General features: G+C 35.2%; 1 protein-coding gene and 1 pseudogene across 3 annotated transcripts in view; both read right to left on the reverse strand.

Annotated features, from left to right (window-relative positions):
- Positions 1 to 23,622, reverse strand: part of LOC119520537 (zinc finger protein 596-like) — an 803,197-nt gene that overhangs the window by 530,430 nt on the left and 249,145 nt on the right. The gene's annotated exons all lie outside the window — the stretch shown is intronic.
- LOC119520169 lies at positions 15,568 to 16,234 on the reverse strand (annotated as a pseudogene).

Genomic DNA, 23,622 nt, shown 5'->3' on the forward strand with positions numbered 1-23,622 from the left:
GACTCAACAAAACCAGAAGCTGGTTCTTTGAGATAATCAATAAAATTGATGGACCCCTAGCTAAGCTAACAAAAAAAAAAAAAAAAAAAAAGAGAGAGAGAGAGAGCAGATGCAAATAAATGCAATCAAAAATGGGAAAAGAAACATAACTACTAACTCTGCAGAAATAAAGGAGATAATGAGAAGATACTATGAGCAACTATACAGTACTAAACTGGACAACTTACATGAAATGGACAACTTCCTAGAAAAGCACCAACAACCAACACTGACCCAAGAAGAAATAGAGGACCTCAACAAACCAATCACAAGTAAAGAGATTGAGTCAGTCATCAAAAAGCTCCCAAAAAAGAAATGCCCAAACCCAGATGGTTTCATATGTGAATTCTACCAAGCATTCAAGAAATAATTAATACCAATCCTGCTCAAACTTTTCAAAAAAAAATTGAAGAGGAGGGAAAACTACCCAACTCAGTCTATGAAGGCAACATCACCCTAATACCAAAACCAAAGATGCTACAAAAAAAGAAAAATTATAGACTTATCACTTTAATAAATATAGATGCAAAAATTCTCAACAAGGTACTTGCAAATCAAATCCAGTAGCACATTAAAAGAATTATACACCATGACCAAGTGGGGTTTATTCCAGGTATGAAAGGCTTGTTCAACATAAGAAAATCAATTAATCATCTTGATCAATGCAGAAAAGGCATTTGACAAAATTCAACATCCTTTCTTGATAAGAACACTTCAAAGGATAGGAATAGAAGGGAATTTTCTCAATATGATAAGGGCAATATATGAAAAACCCACAGCTAACATCATACTCAATGGGGAGAGACTGAAAGCTTTCCCTCTAAGATATGGAACAAGAGACAGATGCCCACTGTCACCATTGTTATTCAACATTGTGCTGGAAGTTCTAGCTAGAGCAATCTGGCAAGAAAAAGAAATAAAATGCATCCAAATTGGAGAAGAAGAAGTAAAACTTTTGCTGCTTGCAGATGACATCCTTTCTGTATATAGAAAATCCAGAAAAATTGACAACAAAGCTATTACAGGTAATCAATGAATACAGCAAAGTGACAGGCTACAAGATCAGCATGCAAAAATCTGTAGTGTTCTTATACACAAGTAACATGCAACAAGAGGAAGAAATTAAAATAAAATCCATTTACAATAGCAACCAAAAGAATCAAGTATTTAGGAATAAACTTAATGAAGGCTGCAAAAGATCTATACAAAGAAAATTATGAGAAACTGCTAAAAGAAATCATACAGGGCCTAAAAACATGGAAGAACATACCATGTTCATGGATTGGAAGACTAAATATAATTAAGGTGTCTACCCTACCTAAACTGATTTAGAAATTCATTGCAATACCAATTAAAATCCCAACAACTTACTTTGCAGAAGTAGAAAAACCAATAACCAAATTTATTTGGAAGGGCAAGGTGCCCCAAATAGCCAAAAATATCTTGAGAAAGAGGAATGAAGTGGGAGGTCTCACACTACCTGACTTTGAAACATCTTACAAAGCTACAGTGCTCAAAACAGCATGGTACTGGCATAAGGAGAGAGATACCAAGCAATGGAATCAAATTGAGTGTCCAGAAATAGACTTTCACATCTATGGACAGTTTATCTTTGATAAGGCAGTGAAGCCAAATCAACTGGGACAGAGCAGCCTCTTCAATAAATGGTGCTTGGAGAACTGGATCTCCACTTCCAAAAGAATGAAAGAGGACTCCTACCTCCCACCCTATACAAAACTTAATTCTATTGAATCAAAGACATAAACATAAGCACTAAGACCATAAGACTCAGAAGAAAATGTAGGGCACTATCTTAAAGATCTTATCATAGGAGGTGATTTCCTAGACCTTACACCCAAAGTGTGAGCAATGAAAGAACAAATAGACAAATGGTATCTCCTCAAAATCAAACAATTTTGCACATAAAAGGACTTTGTTAGAAAAGTAAAAAGGCAGCCTACACAATGGGAAACAATATTTGGAAACCACATATGAGATAATGTTTTAATATCCTGAATATATAAAGCAATCCTACAACTCAACAACAGAAAGACCAACAGCCCAATTGAAAAATGGGCAAAAGACATGGACAGACACTTTTCTGAAGAGAAAATAAAAATGGCTCAAAAACATATGAAGAAAAATGTTCAACTTCACTGGCTATTAGGGAAATTCAAATCAAAACCACAATGAGATACCAGCTCACACCTACCAGAATAGCCATTATCCAAAAACAAAACAAAACAAAACAGAAAATTACAAGTGCTGGAGAGGATGTGGAGAAAGAAGCACACTTATTCATTGCTGGTGGGAATGTAGAATGGTGCAACCACTCTGAAAGACAGTATGAAGATTCCTCAGGAAGCTAAGTATAGATTTGCCATTTGACCCAGCTATTCCATTGCTAGGTATATACTCAAAGGAAATGAAAGTGAAGACACAAATGGACATTTGTAAACCAATGTTTATTGCAGCATTATTCATGATTGCAATAGATGGGCACAGCCCAAATGTTCATCAATGGATGAGTGGATAAACAAACTGTGGTATATACACATGATGGAATATTATGCAGCTGTAAGACAAAACAAAGACATACAACATTTAATAACATGGATGTACCTTGAAGACTTTATGTTGAGTGAAGTTAGCCAGAAGGAAATGGACAAATACTGTATGGTCTCACTAATATGAAATAACACTAATAAGCAAACTGTATAGTTAAAAACTGATAACACAGGCTACCAGGAGATTGAAAGTGGGCAGAGATCAGGCATTTGATGCTGAAGGACTACAGAAATGTTCAGCAGGGATGATTGCATAAATCCAGAAATGGATAGCATAATACTGTGTGATGGCAGCACAATATTGTAAGTACATGGAACAAAGATGACTGTGAGTAAAGCTGAGGGAGGTGGGATTGGGGAATGTATGACACCAGGGGTAAAGATACATGATGAAGACTGGGACTGTATAACTTGGCAAAAATGGGAGTGGCCAATGACTCTTGCCACAAATAGAAAAATGTTCTCATGTTTGGGAGAACAAATGAATATCAACCATCCAGAGTGTTGAAAAAAAGGGATGGCATTTGGGAAAAAAGCATAATCAAAGCAAACTGGAGTCTATGGTTAACAGTAACATTCCAGTAAGCTTCCATTAAATGTAACAAAGACAATATACCAAAGTTAAATGTGTGTGAGAGGGTATATAAGGGAGGAATATGGGATTCTTGGTAGTGATATTATTTTTTGTCCTTACTATTGTATTGTATTGTATGATGTTTTCCTTTTTCTTTTTATTATCTTTTTCTATTATTTAACAAAAAAAACCCTTTTTCATAATAATCAATAAGTTCAAGTGATGACTTTGGTGATAAATGTACAACAATATGTTGATGCCATGAACAACTGATTGTGCCCTGTGGATAGTTGTATGTTATGTGAATATATCTCTATAAGATTGTAGGAAAGAATATAAATAGAGGTAAAAGTGCTGGAGAAAACACAGAGAGAGGGATGTACCTATTTACTGTTGATGAGGAGGCAGAATGGTGTAGCCTTTCTGGAGGTCACTGTGGTGGCTCCACATGCAGCTGAGTATGTGGGGCCATGGGGTTCTGTGACCTTATTGTGGGGTGTGTATTTGGAAGATCCAGGAATGGAGACATGGGTGGATGTTTGCACACTGGTGTTTGTGGAGGCAGCATTCATGATTTGCAATGGATTGAGGTGGCCTAAGGGTACACTGACTGAGGAACAGAATGGTGAGCAGTGGTGTATGCATACAATGGAATACTGAGCAAGTATGAGAAGGAGTGAAGCTGTGAGACATGCAAGGAGGGGAATGGATCCTGTAGACAGCATTTTGAGAGAAGTATACCAGAACAAAAGGCAAACACTATAATTCCTCACCAGTATGAACTAACTATAATGTGTAAACTCAGAATTAAATCTTAGAGCATAGCCTAACAGGGCAATGATTATTGTAATGGTCCCTGGATTGTAAGCTCTTATACCAGTCAAATCTATTCCTGAATTGTAATGGCTATCTCCAAACTCTGAGATGTTATTCCTTAATGCATAACCTGATTGGTCTCTAGAACATTGGGTATCACTTTGAATAGGAAGTGAGCTATGGTAGGTCTGTATAGATTAGAATGAAATAACAATGCATCCTAAAGTAATTTGGGTGGAGAAAAAAATATATATTTGGGGCCCCCCTGAAGTGCTGGGGAAGGATGCATAGGTGTTGGACTTCCTCACCTGGATTGTTGCTGATGGTCTCACAAATATTGGGGACTGAAGGCTTGATGTGCTGAGCCCTCTGTCTTGGGGCTGGCCCCTATGAAGCTTGTTGCTGCAAGGAGAGGCTAGTCCTGCTTATAATTGTGCTTAAGAGTCTCCCACTCTGAGTGCTCCTTTGTTGCTCAGATGTGGCCTCTCTCTCAAACTAAGCCACCTTGGTGAGTGACCTCACTGTTCTTCCCCCTACATGAGACCTGAGTCCCAGGGTTGTAAATCTCCCTGGCAATGCAGGATATAACTCCTGAGAATGAATTTGGACCTGGCATCTTGGGATTGAAAACATCATCTTGACCAAAAGGGTGATGTGAAATGAAACAAAATAAATCTTCAGTGGCTGAGAGATTTCAAATGGAGTTGAGAGGTCACTCTGCTGGACATTCTTATGCACTATATAGATAACACCTTTTAGGTTTTAATATATTGGAATAGCTAGAAGTAAATACATGAAACTACCAAACTCCAATACAGTAGCCTTGACTCTTGAAGATAATTGTATAACAATGTAGCTTATAATGGGTGACAGTCTGATTGTGAAAACCCTGTGGATTGTACCCCCTTTATCCAGTGTATGGATGGATGACTAGAAAAATGAGGACAAAACCTAAATGAAAAATAGGGTGGGATGGGGGTGACTTGTGTGTTATTTTCATTTTATTTTATTTTATTTATTTATTTTTTTATTCTGATTCTGATTCTTTCTGGTGTAAGGAAAATGTTCAAAGACTGGGGTGGTGAATGCACAGCTATAGGATGGTGCTATGAACAGTTGATTATACACCATGGATGATTGTATGATGTGTGAATATTTCTCAGTAAAACTGAATTTTAAAAAGGGTATAAAAAAGTATATCTAAGAACTACAAAAAAGTAAATATATACAAATAAGTAAGTTATTCCATATTTATGAACTGAGACACCCAATATTGTTAAGATGCCATTTCTTTCCAACATAATCTATATATTCAACTCAATTCAATTCTAAATGATGGATGGTATGTTTCTGGAAATTGACAAACTAATTCTAAAGTTTTTATGGAAAGCCAAAAGACCCAGATAGCCTAAACAATTCTAATAAAGAAAAACAAAGTTGCAGGACAATTCTTACCAGTTTTCAAGTCTAAATATAAAGACACAATAATCAACAGTGTTGGATTGGCAAAATAGACACATAGAGTAATGTGAGAGAACAAATAATTAGATCCACAAAAATGAAGACAACTGATCTTTGACAAAGAGCAAGGGCAAATCAATGGAAAATAAATGGTCTTTTCAACAAATGCTGCTGGAACAATTTGATGCACACATTCAAAACAAAAAAAAGGGATTTAGGAACAGATTGCACACATTTCCCAAAAATTAAATCAAAATAAATCATATACTTACAAGTAAAATGCAGTAGTATAAAATTTATAGAATAAAATGTACAAAAAATGTAGATGCCTTTGATGTGGTGATGAGATTTTAGATACAGTACCAAATGCATGATCCATGAAGGAGGAAAATTTATAAAGTGGACATTATTAAAATTTAAAATTTCTGCTCTGTTAAAGACATTGCTAAGGGAATGAAAAGAAATTCCACAGGTGTGGGGAAAATATTTGCAAAACACCTGGTAAATAATTTGTATTCAAATATGCAAAGATTTCTTAACATTAGCAATAAGAAAGTAGCCACCCAATAAAAATTTATGGTTGGCAAATTAGCATGCAAAAAGATGATCAACATAATTTGTCATTAGGGAATTTCAAACAAATCACAATAATATATCATCTCACACTTATTAGAATATCTAAAAACCTAAATGCTGAAGATGTGGAGCAATCTAGGCCCCATTAACTGCTAGTGAAATTACAAAATGGTGCAGCCAGAAAACAGTTTGGCAGTTTCTTGTGAAATTAAGCATAGTCTTACCATATGTGGTGGTTTGGAGCTCTATGCACCTCAGAAAAATATGTTCTTAAAATTAATCCATTACTGTTGTGAACTCATCATAATTAGGACTTTTTGATGAAGTGACTTCAGTTAAGGTGAGGACCAACTCAGTCAGGATGGGTATAAATCCTATTACTGGAGTCCTTTATAAGCAGAATGAAATTCAGACAAATGGAAGCTATGGAAAGCAAGAAGCTGAATGTCACTGGAATCTGGAAGAGAAAGGAGAGGCCAGGAGAAGTCACCATGTGCATTGTCATGTGACAGACAAGCCCAGGACCAAGGATCACAGGCAGTCAGCCCATGGATGCCATAGTCTTCAGGAAGAAAGCATTGCTTTGATGATGGCATGATTTGAGACTTTTCCTAGTCTCAAACCCATATTCCCATTGAATAAGCCAATTCATTGCATGGTATTTGCTTGAGCAGCCTAGGATACTAAAACACTACAGTCAGTAATTGTGCTCTTAGATATATATGCAGCTGTTTTGAAAATTTAAGCCCATGTAAAAACCCATATATGAACATTTATAACAGCTTTATTGATAATCTCAAATATCTGAAAGCAACCACAGTGTCTTTCAATAGGTGAATGAAAAGCACATTGTGCTTTCTGTACACAATGTAATATCACCCAGGGATAAAAAGAAATGTTCTATACAGCCACAAAAGACAAGGATGAACCTTAAAAGATTATTGCTAATTGAAAGGAACCAGACTAAAAAATGTACATATGTACAATTTCAATTATATGACCTCCTGGATAAAGCAAAATAACAGAGACAATAAAATGACACTGGTTACCAGGAGTTTGGGGGGTGGAGAGGAAGGGTTGCAGGTGAAGAACAGTGGAATTTTTAGAGCATTGAATCTACTCTGCATAATACTGCATTTGTGGATGTGATATTATGCATTTGTAAAATTCATTGAACTTTATAACACAAAAAGTAAACCTTAATGTATGCAAATAAAAATTCATTTACAAAGTCAAGTCAATGCCAGGATGGAATTCAAAATGTTGTGGAAAAACCTAACTGTATTACAAATGTATGGCATGCCTTATTTAACGGTTTGGGGGAAAAGTGCTGAATCTTGTAATATTGGATATGAATGGATTCTGTAAAAGGAAGTCAAGAGAAAGGCTCATAAGTATGATACTCTAGTTGAAAAAATTGTATCCCACCAGGGTAAGGATTAACAATCATTTTACTTCTATACATGTGCACTGGTATCAAGCAGTCAAATAAATGAATGGCAAATGTGGGGAATAAATTTCTCACTATGGATTAGCAAGGGGAGGAAGCTAGAATTGTCTGTTTCAATGATTTAGAATTAGACACATCAATGTGAACTCATGTGTAGGTTAGTATAGATACACAGGGTTACATGAAGAAATATTTATGGATATGAGTATCTGCACAGGTAAGTAGACCCAATTTTATTTCCAACTTTGTCAGCAGAGAAGTCCTAAATATCCCAATAGCAAGAAGCACAGATAATTCCCAGACTTTGGTTTTTAACACCATTCTCCAATGAAAGTCTACTTGGAAAATGGTGACATGAGGACAGGGAAGAAATATACAAGAAGAACCTGGATCATCTTGTAGTACCGGAAAATGATTGGTGCTAAAATAAAACCCTCAATGATGGGTGTTTAAAAGTGACATATAGTGATTCTGAAAAATAGCCTATGACTAATACTGGAACAAGCAGAACAAAAAAATAAAGTAGCATTGTATCTCAAACCAAAGTGAAAAATAAATGTCATGAGTCCACACTGAAATAAATTCTTGAATAAATAAAGAAGAGAGAAATCTATCATGCAAAAAATTTATGAAGATATTGCTCTCTCAAGAAAGTGGAGAGAACTCCCACTCTAAATATCTGGGCTTATCATAGTGGCTTCTTTGCAAAGATGATATCTGGAAAGATGGGGAAATGAGTAACTGCATAGTGGGGAAACCTGGGAAATACTGCTGATCAAGGACAAAGTCAACAGTAATGAGTCACAGTGATAGGATGTACCCTGGATATGATGTGATGAAGATAGAACTTTACCTTTAGTATCATCTTCCAAAAACACATAACCCCAGTCTAATTATGACAAAAACATCAGAGAAACCCCAACAGAGGGACATTTTACAAAATACCTGAACAACACTCCTCAAAATTATCTAGGTTATCAAAAACAAAGAGAGGCTGAGAAACTGTCAACATCACAAAGCAATCAAGAATTTATGATAAATGAATATAATGTGGTATTCTGCATAGGAGATGGGGGAAAGTGGGTGAGAAGATTTTGGAAACTCTCTTTACTCTTCTCACAATTTTTCTGCAAATGTAACACCATTCTAAAAATTAGGTTTAATAAGAAGTAAAATTATTAGTGAAAGGCAAAATCCTAGGAAACAAGGAATGCTGAGCATCATTCCAGACATGATTACAAGCCTTGGATAAAAAATGTCACTCTGCTGTAAGCTTCATATTCTTCACCCAGTAAATCAGAATAGTGATCCCAGTTGTGTAGAACAATGACAGAATTACATAAAATATGGAATATAAAATGTCCAGCATTGTGCCTAGTGTTAATACAGAATATTTTTACACATTACAGCTCAACCCCACACAGGTTCATTCTCACATCCCCATCCCCAATTCCATTGTGCCATTTCTAGCCATTTTTATCTCTCCAGGGATTTGACAACAGAAATTCATCCAGAGTGAGGTTTCCATGGGGCAAGATTTTTCATGGACATCACCTTATATAAACCCTGCCCTGACTCTCAAATAACTCAATCAAATATCAACCTCATGGACAAACACAGGGTCCTCTGTTAACTGGCTGCTGCCAACCTGGCCAGGACCATGTTCCATATTTCACTAGAGGAACTCATTATTCATCAGATATTAAGAACTAAACTTAAACTTAACCATATCTCATGGTTATATTGATCACATAAGTCCCTATCATCTCTTCTTGGAGTGCTCCTTCTACCTTCTTCTCCTAGAATTACTCCAATTCCCCCCTTCAAGGCTCAATACAATTATCACCTACCTTTTGAAGTCATCACTCACTTCTACAGGATGATTCCAAACTTTTGGATCCACTTCACCAGAATTTCAGTGCCACTTCAGGGTATTGCATGTGCATATTTCAATATTACTTGGCCAGTTGAGATGTGATCTCTTTGAAGTAGGGAAAAATATCTTACTAATTTCATTATTCACAGAATTATATTTAGTGCCTACACTGAAGGATTTGATGAATAAATGGTTGTTGAATAACTAAGGAAAAAATGGATGAATGTGGTTAAGCAGTTAATTGTGGAGGAAAAATAATTATTATATGTGGAAAAAAGCTGTTGAGGGAGGGAAGCCCAATGAGTGAGATTTAATCCCAGAGGAGACAGAAAGGAGAAAGAAGGTATTTTAATGTATCTGTTATCTCCCTCCACAATCAGGCTTTTTCACTAGGTAGAACTTTATAATTTTAAGCTCCCTCCATGTGTTTTCTCTGTTGATACCCCTAAAGTTACTACCAATAAATACAGGTCCCTGAAGACACAATACATTTTCCCATACATATGAAGATTCTGTGACTCACACAGAAATTATCTAAGAAGGGTTTGTGTTTACCAATAGAGATTCTTCCTTGAATGAAGGATGAAGCTGGAAGCTGTGCTCCCAGGAAGCACAGGAAGACGAAAGCACTCATGAGGTCACTAGAAGACAAAATTGTGTTTTCTCCTCAACAAGGATTCATAAAGTAGACTTTGGATGGCATAGGGGAAACATTCAGAGTTTCTGGGCCTTTAGTGATTTCATTCCCATGAGCCTCAATAATGAGATATTCTTTTATCTCTCTACTTTCTGTGGCACTTAATCCTTTGAAGGTAAGAAAGAGAAATGCAATTTAAATTTGTTCTAGTTTTGACCCTTGGGAGGCAGCTTTGGAAATACATTGTTTATCTCTTATCCCAGTGGACTCCTTCCTCCCAGAAGGACATCACCTCTCTTTAGGTATGTGCTCTAGTATTGTGAGGTTTCCCACAATGGTTTCCCTAGCACTGATTCAAGACAGATTCTGGTACACTAAAATATCTTTTGTCTCCAATCTGTGTCCTCTGGAGTTGGCTTTCACTTAGGGGGATGCCCTCTCTCAACATAATTTCCTCTTGTTTCACTGCTTCTCCTTCCTCCCCATTTTTGCAACATCTGTTCAACCCAATGAATAATTTGTTTTTAGTAATTCAAAAAATATTTATTCAGCAATACTATATGTGAAGCATAAACTATGGCCTGGGAATGAAAAAACTGTAAAATATAGTGCCTCCTTTCAAACAGCTTGTAGTCTAAACAAGGCAAGCTATAGGGAAATAAATAAATGAACACCCTAAGGTGATACTTCAGGCCTGGTGAAGTGAGATTCCATATAAATGAGGATCAGCTTTTCCATTTCTGCTAAAAATGCTCCTGGGACTTTGATAGGAATTATGTTCAAACTATACATCACTTTGGGTAGTACTGTCAGCTTAATAATCTTAACTCTTCCTTTTCAAGGATTAAAGATATTTTGCCATTTACTTCTCTAATTTCCTTCAGCAGTTTTGTATACTTTTCAGTGTACAAGTCCTTCAACTCTTTAATTAAAATTATTCATAGACATTTTATTCTTTTAGATGCTTTGGTTATGGAATTTTTGACTTCCAGTTAGGAACCTTTGGCATGCTAATCTTGTAGCTTGCATTTGGCTGGATTTGTGTATGAGCTCTAGATGTTTTGTTGTGGATATTTAGATATTGTCTCTATAAAGAATAATGTCATTTCTGAATACAGAGAATTTTACTTCTTCCTTTCCAATTTGGATGACATTCATTTCAATTCTTTGCCCAGATACCTTGGCAATGGCTTCCAGTACAACACTGAATAGCAATAGTGAGAGCAGGTATCCTAGTTTTGTTCCAAACCTCAACAGAAAGGCTTTCACTCAGCAACGAGTATAACATTAGCTGTGCCTTTATATATATATACAATCTTTACCATGTTGACCAGTTACCTTTTATTCTTACTTTTCTGTTTTTATCCTGAAAGGGCGTTGGATTCTGTCAAATGAATTTTCTGCATCAACTCAGATAATCATGAGATTTCCTCTTCATTCTCTGGTTTATTGCATTGATTGATTTTCTTACATTGACACCCTTCAATTTGTGAGATAAATCCCACTTGGACATGGCATTTAAGTCTTTTAATATTCTGTTGGATTCAATATGTGAAGATTTTGTTGAGGATTTTTGCATCTATATGTATAAGGGAAATTGGTTATTATAACTCCTTTCTTGTTATGTCTTTATGTAGCTTTGGTATCATAATATTAGCCCATAGAATGAGTTAGGAAGAGTTCCCTACACTTCAATTTGGAAAAGTTTTGGAAATATCAGAGTTAATTCTTTGATTGATTGATGGAATTCACCATTAAAACAGTCTGGTCTTATACTTACCTTTGTTGGGTGGTTTCTGATTCCTGAATGAATTTTTTTACATGTTATATGTCCTTTGATATCTTCTATTTCTTTTTGAGGCAATTTAGTTAAGTTGCATGTTTCCAGGAATTTGTTGATTCTTTCTAAATTATTTAGATTGTTAGCATACAATTGTTCATAGTATTCACTTATAATCCTTTTAATTTCTGCAATATCTAGAAATGTCCCCAATTTCTTTTTGGATTTTAGTAATTTGCATTCTCTCTTCTTTTTCTTTTTCAGTCTAGCTAAACATTTGCAATTTTATTGATCTTTTCCAAGAATCAATTTTTAGTTTCATTGGTTCTCTGAATTGTTTTTCCAACATTTTTCATTTATCTCTACCCTTCTAAATTTTTTTATTTCCTTCTTTCTATTGGCTTTAAGTTCACCTTGCCCTTTTTTTACTTGTTCCTCCAGATTTGATGCTGGTTTAGTGATTTGTGATCTTTCTTTTTTTCAATGTAGTTATCAATAGCTATAAATTTCCCTCTGAGTACTGCCTTCTCTGCATATCATAAGTTTTGATATATTTGTCTCAAGATATTTCCTGATTTCCATTTTGATTTTTTTGAGCCTTTGATTGTTTAAAAGGGCATTGTTTAACTCCCACATATTTGTGTATTTTCCAGTTTTCTTCTGTTATTATTTTCTAGGTTTATTTCATTGTGTTCAGAGATGATGGTTTGCATAATTCCAATCTTCTTAAATTTAATGAGATGTATTGTTATCTAATATGTAGTCAATCCTGGAGAATGATACATATATACTTGAGTAAAATACATGTTCTCCTTTTGTTGGTTGTAATGTTCTGTATTTATCTGTTAGGTCTAGATTGTTTATGTTATTATGTGAATCTTCTGTTTCATTATCAATCTTTTTCTAGATGTTGTATCCATTAATGAAAATTGTATACTTAGTTATCAACTATCTGCTTCTCCCTTAAGTTTTGCCAAAATTTGCTTCATCTATTCTGCAGTTTGTTGATTACATTCATATATATTTATATTTGTTAAATTTTCTTAGTACATTGGCACATTTATTAATATGTACTGCCCTTCACTGTCTCATGCAACTGATTTTGACTTTAAAGTCCATTTTACCCATATCAGTATAGCCAATCCAGCTCTCTTTTGGTTACTAATAGCTTGAAATATTTTTTCCATCTTTTCATGTTCAAAATATCTGTGTCTTTGGGTCTAAGTTTTCTATTGCAAGCAACATATAGTTGCATCATGCTTTTTCATCCATTCTGCCAATCTTTGTCTTCTGACTGCAGAGTTTTTCATTTACATAAGGGGTAATTAGTGTAAGACAAGGCATACTTTATTCATTTGGTCATTTGTTTCTTGTATATCTTATATCTTAAGTTTCACCAATAGCAATTTGATTATTTTTTTCTAGTAGCTATTTATACATTCTTCTAGAATAAAATTTAGTTTTGCATTAGAACAAATTTATCCTCTCCATTTAGAATGAATGATTATTGTTATCACATATTTTAAGGGTACTGCAAAAGAGTAAAATATTACTGACCAAATTCAGGAATATTTTTCTTCTGAGAGAAAAGTAGAGGTACAAGAATGATAAATTAAGTAAAGATATAGCTGTATATGGCAGAGTTCTAATAATATCCATCACTCACCCATAACATTCTCTACAAAATGTCCATTCTAAGAACTTACGTACTAACTATGTTTATCAGAAAGAAAACAGGGAAAAGGCCTAGGAAATTTGAAAGAGTTACAATCACCCTCTCTCCTAAATTACACTAAGTAAAGTAATTTTGGCATCCACCATTGAGTCTACTTGACATGGTGTGAGGTGAGTAAGGTGGACTGGATCTTAGCAGCCATTTCTCCCTCCTTCTGGTTTGTGTTCCTGTACTCTAGAGGGTGAACTAGCAGATGGAGTACCTATTAACCAATACTTAAGTCAAGAGATTCTTTCTTCTCATATTGCAGAAAATGCCATGTGTTTGTGGATCCAACTATTTCCATGGCGTCTTCTCAATTACAAAATGTTCCTGATGATAACAGAAGTATCAGCTTTCCTCTCTGGATTGCTTTTCAGTGTTTTCTAAGCTTCCAACTACTGGAAAAGCATACCTCTAGTTTCATCAACAATTTTGCTAGTACATTTTTATTAAGTTTCTTCTCAACATTCTTAAAGATAATTTTTTTCAAGCAGAGATTTCTGCTTAAAGAATATAAGCTATAGAGTTAAACTATCGGATATAACTGAATTGCAAAATACAGATTTTTCAGGATAGGAATATGGAAATTGATATGTCAACTTGTTGGGCTTAAGGACAACAATGCCACTATTTCCATTGGTTAAATGTATACCACTGGTGTATGCATAGCATTCACAACATATAGTTTGCAGTAATCCCTAAAGAAATGACCAGGGAAGATTTGGCAAACTGATTTATTTGATAAATGGTTTTTCTGGGAATCATAATTCAAGAAACATGGAGTGAGGTAAGGCTGTTACTTGCACTGGTTAGATTTTTTTTAATGACAAGCTAAGGATATTCAATTCTAACATTATGACACAATCAGAAATGAGAAATTTTCCAGGACTGCATGAACTAAATCTCTATTTTCTGAAAATTACAGAATGTGTTTTCTGATGTGGTTATAACTCAAAAACTGGGTCCAGTCTATGACTTGAGGAAATACAAAATAAGATGAATTCACAATTTTGTCAAAGAATGGGAAAGGAGTAAAACAAAATTACTATATATTTTTTCAAAATTGGACATTAGTTCAGAGTGATTACCAATCTCAAAATGCCACTCTGGTGTGTGATACAAAATGATGTCTCTATGGCAAGGTGATAAATGAAGGATTTGCCTTATTCTTCCTCACAAAGAGCACAGTAGGTCTACCTAAGATCCTGATATTATTTCCTAATATTTAGGATTAATAGCTGAAAAGACATAGTTGGCTATGGGCAAAACACATTGGTTTTTAGGATCTGTAAATGAGGACTAGTATTGTAGGGAGTGCCAAGGGAAATTTCCTGAAATTTGTCCCCACCAAACAAAATAATTTTTAAAGAGCAACTTTACAAGGCTGGATAAAACATAGAGATTAGGGACACCATCAATGTTTGAAGGAACCAGAGTTGTAATGTTGATTACATCCTAACCTAACTTACCTTGGGGTTTGTGCAGGAGAAAATAATATATCAGAGATTGAATTTGGATTATTGTAAACTAAATCAAATGGTGACTCCAGTTCAGGAAGTGACCTCTCTCTTGAGTGGATTAGCAGAAATCCTGGTAACAGCTGCACAGTCTTTGATATGACAAGTGATTTTTAACCAAAAGCATATGACACAAGAGCACTTGCTTTCATCTGGCAGGGACTGCAGTACATCTTTATCCTTCCAGCTATTCCTTTAATTTTATATGTACACAATTACATATTTAAATATTTTACTGCTGAAATCCAGGCAGTGTGTTCTGTTTCAATACTCAATCTATGGAGCACAATCAGAGAAGTAAAAAGGTTTACTAAGAATACAGAAGAAACAGGTGTTTTGATGTATAAAAATTAAAGAGTTAGCATTCTGAATATTGGGCAAATAATGGATTACCTTTCCAGAAACTAAGAAAAAATCTACATTTAGATCTACCAGTGTTTGACCTCTGTTAACCATGAACAAATTTCTAAACTTGATACAAAAGATGCTTTAATAAAAAGACTATCTCTCCACTGGGAAGATTTTTTAAGGCATGTTTTAGGTCCTTGTTTATAAGACTAGATAAAGAGGTTCAGCATGGGAGTGACCACTGTGTACATCACTGAGTCTATTGCACTTGCCCTTGAATTTTGAGTAGCAGTAAAACTGAGGTATGCTCCAAGACCTGTCCATAAAACAAGGACACAACTGAGAGGTGAGCTGTAGAAGTGGAAAGTGCTATATACTTGCCCCCAGCTGATGAAATTCTCCAAATGTAGGATACAATCTTAGAATAAGAGAAAAGGATACCAGTAAGAGGAATAATACCCACCAGTCCAGCTGCAAAGTTCATCACTAGTTCATTGAGGAAGGTATCAGAACAAGCAAGTTGTACCACTTGATTGAGTTCATGAAAAAGTGGAGGATTTCCAAAATGGTACAAAAAGACAACCACAAAACCATTAAGCCATGTAAAAGAGTGTCCAGATCAATCAATATGCAGGATGACAGCAGCAGGAGACCACAGAGCTGGGGGTTCATGATGACTGTGTAGTGCAAGGTGTAACAGATGGCCACAAAGTAGTCATAGGCCATTGTGGATAGGAGGAAGTTGTCTAATCCTCCAAAAAACCATAAAAAGTACATCAGGGCGAGGTATTTTTTCTAAGTTATGATTTTGCTTTCTATCTGGATGTTCATCATCATCTTTGAGACATTGCTGGAGGTGAAATCAAAATCCACAAATCAGCTTAGAGGGTAAGAAGTACATGGGCATGTGGATGTGGGAGTCTGGGATGATGGACAGGATGGTGAGCTTGTTCCCAATGAAAGTGACCAGGTACATCTTCAGAATAAGTGCATAGAGGAGGGGCTGCAAAACAGTATCTTCTGAGAGTCCCAGTAGGTAAATTTCTGAAACACATGTTTGGTTTTCTATTTCCATGTAACTGAAAACTCTGCTGGAAAGTAGAACATAGCAATGCAAATTTGGACACAAGGATCTATCATGTAAATGTAAATGCATTAAATTAACTATTTCATGTTTGTTATAAAAAATAGTGATTTTTTACTGAAAATGTTGGGGAAACAAAATGCTCTTACTACTCCTCTATGCTTTGCTGACTAGAGACAGAATAGTTCAAATAGACCTATGCCAAGGCCCTTAATCAGATGAAGAAATGTCACAGACAAAGACAGCATCCTGAAAGCAGCAAGAGAAAAATTATCCATCACTTACAAAGGAAGTTTGAGAAGACTACATGCAAATTTCTCAGTAGAAACTTTGGAGGCAGAAGGAAGTGGTGTGATATATTTAAGATACTGAAAGAGGAAAACCACCAACCCAGAATCCTATATCCAGCAAAAGTGTCCTTCAAATATGAGGGAAAGTTTAAAATATTCTTTGACAAACAGATAATGAGAGAATTTGTGAACAAGACACCTGTGCTATAGGAAATACTAAAGGGAGCACTATGACAGACAGGAAAAGACAGGAGTGAGAGGTTTGGAACACAATTTTTGGTGATGGAAGCACAGCAATGTAAGTACACTGAACAAAGGTGACTGTGAGTATGTGTAGCAACCCATGGCCTGAGCAAAACAGACCTGCAGATCTTTGGTGCACAGCAGTCTGCATGATCTAGGCAGCTAAATGTTTAACCTATTGTCTTTCTAAGCCAGTAAAGAAAAAAAGGGTAAATTGACATTAGAATGTAACTTTATGCAAGCAGGCAGGAAGTGAGAGGCTCTTAGTCTCACAAAAAGCAAAATGTAATTGTTCAAGTGTCATTCTAATCCTTCCTTCACCACCCCCCAAGTCAAAATGAACTATTCCTGCATCTATGATCCCCCCACCCTTAGGAAGGCCTTTGTCTTAGACCCTTATAAAAGGCTTCCTGTCCTTTTTGCATTGCTTGGTCATCTTCCCTGCAAACATGATGCATGCCCAGCCTGAGAGAGCTGTCATGATCTCTCCACTTTTCACCCTGTAAGAAAACCCTGAATAAAAGTTCATGAATCAGAAAATGCTCATTGTGTTCTTTGGTCTTTGGACTGGCATGGCCCTCTTGGGCTGAGACAGTATGGTTGAAAGAGGAAGGTTAGGAGCATGTGTGACACTGGAAGGAAAGAGGAAAGATAAAGACTGGGACTGTACAACTCAGTGAAACTGAGAGTGCTCAAAAATTGTGATAAAATGTACAAATATGATTTTTACATGAGATGGAATAATGAACATCAACTTTGCAAGGTGTTAAAAGCAGGGTGGTATTGAGGGAAAAATAAAATCAATGCAAACTAGAGACTACAGTTAATAGAGTCTTTGTATTATGCTTCCTTTAATGTAACAAAAGAAATATACCAAACATAAATGCCTATAAGAGGAGTACATAAGGGAAGTGTATGGGACCCTTGGCATTGGTGATGTTGTTTGACTCTTTTATTCTACTTTAGTTTAATATCTTTTCTTTAATTGATTTTTTGCTTTCATGTTTTTTCCTTTCTTTTTGTTTTTCTTTTTCCTCTCTAATGAAAATTTCCCCCATTGCCAGAGAGGAGAGACAGCTGAGGAGTTCAGGCAAAGGCATTTATTCTGAAAGTGGAAAGGAGACCACCTGGGCAGCACACAAAGTGATAAGTCCAGCCTCCTCAAGTACAGCAGAAAGATAGCACCAGCCTCCAAGACCTTGACAGAAAACAGCCCATGGCAATAAAAGAATACCCCCCACCATACAGGCCAGGACTGACATCAACTAAGAAACTTTTTGCTACAAATTTCTCTTCCTCCTCCTCCTCCCCCCACAGGTTCCCATGTGCACAAACCTGTCTATATAATGCACTCTCCCTGCCAGGGCAGTGCAGACATCACTTTGTGTGATGCCCAGGCAGGCTCCTTTCCACTCTTAGAATAAATGCCTTTGCCTGAACTCCTCAGCTGTCTCTCCTCTCTGGCAATTTGGGGATATGTTTCATCTACCTTCTTTGTCTCTTCCTCCTTCTTTGTGGAAGAAATGGAGATGTCCTTATATAGATAGTCATGATGGTGGTGAATACACAAATATGTTCTATACAGGGAACCATTGATTATTTACTTTGGATGGAAAGTATAGTGGGTGAACAAAACCTTCTAAAAATGGGTTGATGAAGAAATCTTGAGGACACTACATTGGGTGAAATATGTCAGACACATAAGGACTAATATTGCATGGTCTCACTGATATGAACTAATTTTAATATGTAAACACATAGACATGAATATAAGTTAACAGGATATAGAATGAGGCTAAAAATGGGGAGCAGTTGCTGATTATGAGCAGAATGTTCAACTAGGCTGAACCTAAGTGTTTGGAAGTGGACAGAGGTAATGGTAGCATGTTGTGAGAAAAACTAACAGCGCTGGATGGCATGTGAATGTGGTGGAAATGGGGAGCTTAAGTCATGTATGTCACCAGAAGGAAAGTTGGAGTTTAAAAGATGGGAATGTATAAAACACTGAATCTTGTGGTGGACAATGTCTGTGATTAACTGTACAAATATTAGAAATCTCTCTCCTGAAGTAGACAAATGTATGACATATTACTATAAGCTAATAATAGAGGGTCATATTAAGAAAAATTATACCTATCACAAACTATATACTTGCTCCTTGCTTCCAGGAACTCTGGGCCCTCTCCACTGACAGAATAATTATATACATGTGTGTCTGCTGACACATGCATATACACATATATTAGGTTCAGAGCCATTCAAAAATCCACACAACGCAGTGAGTCAAAGTTTAAGTATAAAGTTTAAGATTTATTAGAGAAAGAAAGCAAATGGGAGCCAGCAGAAAAGAAGAAAAAGATAGTGGCTCCCATTCTCTATCTGAAAGCAGCATTTTTTAATGAAAAAAGGAAACCATGTTGGGTAGGGTGTCTGCTGTGATGTTCTGTGCCTTGATTGGGTGAATGCCTATCTAGTTTTGGGCTGATTGGTTTGTAGAATTCTGAGACAATATTCTTTTTAGGAAAGCAGCTGCATTATCTACCTAGGGAGAGCAGACCTTTTTGGTTGTTCATCTTATGGGCATATCTGACCTTGCCTTGCCCACCTTGAGGCACCACTGTGGCTGGAACAGCCTTGAACAGCCTTGAACAGCCTTCATTCTTTAGTCTATGGGGCACCTGTTTTCTGTGAGATAAGCTGTGGGGCCCCTGGGTTAGAAACTCCTTTTAAATGTTAGACTCTTTTTTTCTGGGGTCTGGCATTCCTGCCTTTTATTTTTAATAAAAAATTTGTATGGGTTTGGGTAGAATTTTGGGTTAATGCTTTAACTTAGCTGGAAACAACCTTTGTAGGGGAAAGGGATGTTGCACTCATCTCTTAGCTACTTCCAGCTGGATTTGGATGGAGTTGGAGAAGAGTTGTTTTGAACTAAGCTTTAGCATTATTAGATTGATGTTTGGATATCTTTTTCTGGAACTGGCTGGTAGTGAGGCTTTTGCTGCAGCAGGAGCAAATTTTCAATTTTTTGTTGTAGCAAGAGTATGTTTTTGGAATTTTGCTGGTAAGTCACAGCTGCTGCTGACCTATTGATAAATTTAATGAGACATTGCAAGAGGCAAGGAACAAAAAGAAAAATTAATATAAGGATAATTAATGGCCCAATAAGGGGGAGTAGAATAGCTTGTAGAGGCATGGAAAAGAATGAAAGAAAGTTTGATAGAAAATTTTTTAACTAGGCAGAAGAGAGAAAGCTGTTTGGTTAGCATTTTCTTGTTATTGTTTTTTTTTTTTTTTTTTTTTAATTTAGCCTTGCTTTTAAAGTTCTTGATTATGAGACTATATGGTTACATCCCTCATATTTTACCACTGGCAATGCTTGGAAAGTTTTTGGGAGTAGAGAATAAGTTTTTGTTGTTGAGTTTAGAGCAACAGCAAGTTATGCTAATAAGGGCCTTTTATGGTCAGAATAACTGGTTAGAATAATAAAGCTGCTTGAGGAAGTAATTTTAATAAACAGTTTTTTCTTTTTCTCTATTGGCTATTGAGGACTATAGTAACCATTTTTTAGCTAAAGAATTATATTGAATATTTTGTATTTACTTAGCTTTTAAATTTTCCTTTTTTTATGAGACTTTATTTATTTTTAAGAAATGGTATCTTGTGAGCATCTCTTATAAAAGGGAAAGTGGGTGGAGGTTTTTTTCTTCTAACTGCTTTTTGCTGAGCAAGGGTGAATAGGTTTTTATATTAATTTGGAAGATGTTTTGGATATAAACTCACAGATACAATATAGGCAATAATAAGATAAGCAAATGACAAACAGAATAAAACTATGGTTATGAGGGCTATTTTCTATTTTATAGTAAATTCATTATCCACTTAGAAAATGCATTTAGTTTATTATAATTTTAACATTATTATTCTTTTGCACATGATTTAGTACTGAAGAGACATTGTTATATTTATGTGGTATATATGTATAGCACTGAATGCTAATGAATGCTTAAGTTTTTTTCCTGAGCCGCATTGGGTGTTAAGTTTACGGTACCATACATGCTGTCCCCTCATAGGAGCAGGCTTTAGTGCTAATTATGTTTTTAGGTTTTAACCACATCACACTGGCAATTGCAGCTCCAGGAGGTATCTTCTTTGTACGGTTGTTGTGGTTGTGCATCGTTGGTCTTCTGGGGAACAGGACAGTGGACTTTAGGGTTCCATTGGGCTGTTTCATGGTGCCCTCTGACACTATGCAGCAGAGTCAGTCTGGAGGCAGTGTTCACTGAAAAGCCAAAGTGATTGAGCCTTTTCTGGCAGGCAGAGGCAAAGGTGTCTGTAGCAAAAGGTGTTTGCAGTAACAGCACGTGTCCATTTACTTCTGGAGCACGTCCATGTGATGTGGGTGACACCCTATAGCTTAGGGACCGCAGAAATGGGTCTTACCAATAACTCTAATGGGGAGAGAGCATGCAAGCATAGTACTAGGGGCTTGGTTTAAACATGCAAGCACTTTAATTAAGATAGAGGTCTAGTTTTTCTTTACATTTTTACTAGGGTTCTGTTAGATAATGGGTAGAACATAATTTATATACTTACCTTTCTTCTTTTTAAAAAGTTTTTCTTTGTTATAGTTGAAGATGAAACTTTGACTTGTGGCTAACTGCAAGCACTTTTAGAGAAGAATTAGAGTAAAACAATGTAATTTACAAGGACATTTGGCTTTTTTTGTGACAGATAACACGTTAAAATAACTGCAATTATAATTAGCATTACTATATTTTTGTTTGATGTTATGCACATCAGTAAAGAAAAGAAGTTAGAAGTTTTTAATTCTTATAAGATTGTCTAAATGTTTCTTGTGCAACTTATATTATATGAATTCAATTATTTTTTAGTAGTTTATTTACATTTTTTCCCAAGGTGAAAGAACAAATTCTTTGTAACTGTTGGAAATAAAAGATATTCTTTAAGGTTTGACCCTGAGAAAGTAAAATGTTAAAAGTTATTAGGTTTGAAGCAGTATATATTTTTATAACTTAATTACTTGGCAAAGTATTATTATTAATGTAGTGTGCTAACTTAATACTGTTAAATATTTGAGGTTTGATGACAAGTTTAAGTGAAGATATTAAGTTTTCTCTATATATTCCAGGTTTACTACAGTGATTACTAAGTAATTGATGGATACATTTATTTGAGACATGGATAGCTTAGAAAACAAATAATACTTTTATACATTTACAAAGTTGTATTTAATATAAAATGAGTAAACATAGTTTTATTTATTGGCTAAACAAGGCTGTTAGAGGGACTTTGTGTTAGTGTTACAGGTTTGTTTGTTACACTTTAAACCTATGGTTTTTATTAGAAAAGGCCTGAGCCTTATTAGGTCATCATTTAGCCAGTTTGGGCTTCATTAAGTAACCTCTCATTCAAATAAGAGTATAGGGACAGACAATAATTTAAAAGTAGAGTGCTTAATACAAGAATTTAAATAAACAATCAAGGACATTATAATGATAACATAAAGTGCAAGAAGTTATTTTGATAAAAGAGACTCATTGTATCCTATGCTGATTGCTTAGAAAAACACTTTTACAACCTTTTATTAAGAAATAACACCTCAATAATTTAAGGAAAGTTTTTCTTTTTTTTAAATAAAAATAGCAGGAGAATTTAATGTGAGGAGCTTGCAGTACAGTGAGGAAGGTTTTATATTTTATGAATTTTTAGGTACATGCTTACAACACTGATATTAATTACTGCTTTGGGTGGTGGCCAAAATATTCAATGCTATTTTATTTTATAAAACTACTTTTTTCTTTAAGTTGTAAGGCTCTATTTTTAAGCTATGTAATTACTAGTTTTTACCATTTTTTAACTTTGACCACAGAAATAATTGTTTTCACAAACTTTTTACAGCCTTCTGTATCTATCTTTTAACCTTGGCCACAGAAATAAATTTTCTACTCTACAAACTTTTGCAAATTTTTGTATCTATCCAGGCTCCCCACATTCCTAAACAATGAGTCATTTAGGATAAAGTCACTTTTCTTTTTCTCTTAATTAGAAAAACATTTTTTATACCTTTTATACAACATGTTATTACCACCAAAATCAAACTTGTTAGAATGAAGCCAAATATTTAAAACAAAACATTTTTTATAGAGAGAGGGAATCAAAGTTCTTTTTTTCAGACTCCTTAGTAGAGATATTATTTTGTGACATTGGTTTGACAATTTGCACTTTTGCTGATTTTTAAATTGTATTAATTAATTTTGATGTTCTTCCAGCAATTTTAGGTTTTTGTAAGGACCCTTTTGACTAGGTCTTTTTTGACTTCTTAATTTTAAAAACTGATAGGCTAGCACATTTACATTATTATTTCTTTTATTTAATTGCTTTGGAAGTTTTGATATTAAAGCAGAGGTGGAAGTCCACATATTTTTTTAAACTGTAACTTTTCTTTTAACTTACAGATTTATTTTTCTTGAGACAGTTTGCTATAGCTAGCCATACCACTCATAAAGGCTAGCTGGCTGCAGCTATAGCTCATTAACAATTTTAATGATACTTTCTAAATTCAGACTAATTATTAAGAATAGTTTTTAGGAGAGATATAGGTGGCATATTTTAAGAGTTTTCCATGG

This window comes from Choloepus didactylus, chromosome 25 (assembly GCF_015220235.1).
Source record: "Choloepus didactylus isolate mChoDid1 chromosome 25, mChoDid1.pri, whole genome shotgun sequence".
NCBI lineage: Eukaryota > Metazoa > Chordata > Mammalia > Pilosa > Megalonychidae > Choloepus > Choloepus didactylus.